The following is a 4035-nucleotide window of genomic DNA, read 5'->3' on the forward strand; positions in this document are numbered from 1 at the left end:
TGAAGTACCGGTGCACCAGGTAGATAGGATGCCGTGCTTCCAATTCCTCCGGTGTCCTAATTGATCGGTATTTTGGATTTTGCGTCATTACAAGATGCAAGAGGTACCCCTACAGCGCTGATCTGATAATTAATATGAATCCTAATTCGGCACCTTATGTGGATTTCTTGTGCCAAAAGAAACACAAGATGCACTGCCAAGATGATCGTTTGTTATGCCTAGATCACAAAATTTCCAACACCACCTACCAAATATACTCTAACAAAACATATAACACAAGATGCACTGCACTGCCATGCCATGGACTGTAAACATTTACATGTCAAGAAAATTGGACACCTTCGGCACAAATGTTACGTATACAATGATGGACCACATCTAGTTTACCATTCTCGAGCACGTTCACATGAATCTATGTGAAAGTGTGCAGACAGCCTCATTGACCTCATGTATTTCGCTACAATGGCAGCGATGGTAAGGAGCTCGCCGCCGCTGCTGAGCTGCTTGGCATGAGAATTAGAGCTGCACTCGTCGGCAATGCAGCACAGCATCTGCGCCCACACCTGGCAGATCATCTCCAGCGTGCCAGCGCCACTAATAGGCAAGTCGTCTAGCCGGTGGATGAGGAATGCACCAAGCGAGCATCCTGCCCTCAACGCTTTGTCCCCAAGCCTATTGGTATTCTTACAAGTTAGCTCGAACTCAGGAGCAGAGTTGTTAGCCCTCAATGCCTCCGCATAGCGTTTTAGAAAGGATAGCAAATCCTCATATGTGTTGTAATGGAGGTGACGGGTGAGAGCATAGCACAACACAAGATAATCGTTGCGGCTAGCATCAGGAGGCAGCATGTGGGGACGTGATGCGAGAAGGAAGAGCATGTAGTTGGAGAGCGCCTTAGCCACCTCGGCAAGGTCGGTGCCACCGGCGGCCTCTTCCTGCTCGGGACCCTTCTTGTACCAGTATAGGTAGATCTCGGTGGCAGTGTGCCAGATGATGATCCTTTCCTCCAACTTGGAATCGGCAACCCAAGCCCGATCCCCGTATGATCCTATCCTCTCGAACTCCTCCTGACCCCATTCCCTCGCCTTCAAGCTCTTGAGCAGAAGCTGCTTGATACACGCTGAGACAGGGACGGAAGGGCCCGAGTAAGACAGGGTGTTCCACCAGTCCTCGACTCCCATCCATCTAGCGATCTTGCTGCAATGCTGCATCGACTGGTCTTGCTGCGCACGCACAACTGAACCAGGTTGAACTGCCCCATGGAACGCGACCAGCTGCACCTCCTCCTCCACTCTGCCGCATGGACCAGCCGGCGGAGATACACAGGCACATGGGCAAGAAGGTTGCACGCAGTGCTTCCTTCCGACCCGTACTTTACCAGAAGAGCACATGTCCAGCATGAGAACATGACCCTCAGCAGCGACATAGTCTCCAGGACGACAGCCCCAACGAAGAGGACATAGGTGACAGTGACATATTTTCTGCTGTAACCTTTCAGGTTGCGATGATGATCGTCTAATAGTAGTATGTTAAACAGCAGGAAAGCGATGGTGGTGGCCAGCCATGAAAGCACACGGATGGAAAGGCCATACCAAGTGTGTGTAACCTCAGCCTTGGTGTAGAAGACGTCGTGCAGGAGTGAGAGCTGCATCTCGGCCACCTTGTACAACTCCTCCTCCCCATGCAGCTGTGATCCTGGACTGCTGGTGCCGCACAAAAACAGACGAGGTAACGGCCCCTTAAACCTGTCCTTGGCAAAATCCAGAAGTAGGTGAGCATTTAATAGGAAGGCTTCTGCTGGATCCAAGCGACCTATGAAAGACTCTGGCACCCCTAGAGAAAATCTTCTGATCCCTATATCACTCTGGTAGTTCCCAGTTGGACTGCGACCAGCGCACCTGAGTGCCCACACTCTCTCCCCGTACTTGACAACACCGACCACGAACATGAAGATGGCGATGACCGACAGGATCAATAGTCGCCGGCTGTTGCCAATAACCACGATGACAGTGCCATAGATGACGTAGGCGGCTGCAGCCACCTGCACGGCCAGTGTCTGCAGGTGGCGCAGCCACAGCTGGTTGTCCTCGATGGCGTAGGCGGTGATCTTATCCTGCCCGCCAAGGTGCAGCAGCAAGAACGGCCCCCAGAGCGCCTGCAGCTCGTGCTCCGGCGACCTGCTGGTCCGGCGACCTGCAGTTCCGACGGCACGTAGATCGCCGTCGTGTCAGCCATCATGTACGCTGACCAAACGAAGAATCTTAGCACGCCAGAGTCCATGTGCCGGCGGAACTCCGCCAAGACGAGGAGCACGACCTGGAGGGTGAAGCTGAGAAGCACCAGAGCTTGGAGACCCCATTCTTCCCATGCTTGTGCCACCACTTCTGCTCCTCCCATCGATGTCTCTAACTTCTTTCTGAAACAGATTATCTACCGATAAACACAAGTAAAAGTTACAGACACTTAATTTTTAATTGGGACTAAAAAGGAGTGATGAGGACTCTTAGCAACTGCTACACAAAGAATGAAACATACCAAGCACAAATTGAAGTAAAAAACTTACTTCGAGCTAACGGGAGCCTGGGTTATCTACTAGCTTGACACATTGGAGACCGGATGCTCGCAATACAATGAAATGAATACTCAGAACCTCATGCGCCCGAGACCTCCCACTGGGTTAAGGTATTGAGAAAAGACCAAGAGTCAAGCAATCTAGATACCTCGCTCACCAGGCAAGCAAGTGATGATGAAGACGTAAAGTCGTCTCCTCTTTTTCTACAAAAAGGAAAGGTAAATATTATTTTTTTAGTACTACTCACAATGAAGCTGGAATAAAAAAAATCTCCCGTATGGCATTGCAACATAGAGTGCTAGATTTGCCATTACTAAGATATATATAAAGCACCAAGAGCTGAAATTTACAGTATCATGTCTAACACTGCCAGACAAATGGCTATTGACCACGGGAACATGGTCATTAAAGTTTAAATATGGCAAGGTTTTAAATCTCTGGCTATAACTGCCGCTATAGCCGGAGATAGTGGCTGGGGAGGGGAGCAGCCAGTATAGTTCAAGTTTAACGCTATGATTTAGCTGCCGCTAATAGCTGTGCTTAGCCGGAGATAGCTGCTAAATTAGGCCTTCGTTCAGCACCGGCTAGAAATTTTGGCAGGCCAAATTGGAGCTCAGTCGCGCGGGCTCGTCGACGCGCGCGGCCTGTCTGAATTTCAGCCCAAACGTTTCAGCTTTTCAGCACATATATAACAGGAAGGCAAACCCTAGCTCGTCCATTCCCTCACTCCTCTCAGCTCACAGCCGCTCCTCTCCCCTGAAAAGAAGGCGGCGGCGGCGGCTAGCAGCCATCTTGCTGCACCCGGAGGTGAGCAGGAGTGGAGGACCGACGACTACCGTCCTCTCCATTCCCGGTCCTCTCCATTCCTCACCCTCTCCCACAATCGATGGAACCCCAAGCAGCAGCACCAAGCTCTGTGTGGTAGGCACCATTGTTAGACTATTTGGATCGACTAGAAGTAGATCAGAGGGTTACAGCTTGACTGACTTGAGTACATCTGAGAGAGAGAGAGAGAGAGAGTGCAGACCAGTTCTCGAAGAGCCAGATGCCTCGGCGTTGTTGGCCATGTCGACGGCGACGAGGTGGACTGCCGGAGTCGTGGACGAAGGCGCGTCGGTGCAAGGGCGGAGGCATCACGGTGCAGGGACGGCGGACTTCTCGTCGCTTCAGCGCCTCCCGCAGATCGGATTGCGGCAAGGGTTTTTTTGGTGGGGTTTTTGGGCGGCGGTGAAACTCGTACCCCGAGCCCCCGGCCCCAACCTCTTTATTTATGGCGCTGTGTGATGGGGGCCCACCAGCCATGAGTTGGTTGGGTGCCCCGATCAGGTCGCGGGATCAAGGCCCGATTCGGCCTTTGGGCTGAGCCGGTGGAGATCAAACTAACATTCTCCCCCTTGGTCTGCACTCTCCCCTCTATCTCTCTCTCTCTCTCTCAGATGTACCCAAGACACTGTTATACTCAA

The 4035-nt window shown here is 51.8% G+C and overlaps 1 pseudogene; it reads right to left on the bottom strand.

Moving 5' to 3' along the window:
- Positions 1–383: 383 nt before the first annotated feature.
- On the bottom strand, positions 384–2410 carry LOC120642850 (annotated as a pseudogene).
- Positions 2411–4035: the final 1625 nt, after the last annotated feature.

The sequence above is a fragment of the Panicum virgatum genome, chromosome 7K, assembly GCF_016808335.1.
Source record: "Panicum virgatum strain AP13 chromosome 7K, P.virgatum_v5, whole genome shotgun sequence".
Classification (NCBI taxonomy): domain Eukaryota; kingdom Viridiplantae; phylum Streptophyta; class Magnoliopsida; order Poales; family Poaceae; genus Panicum; species Panicum virgatum.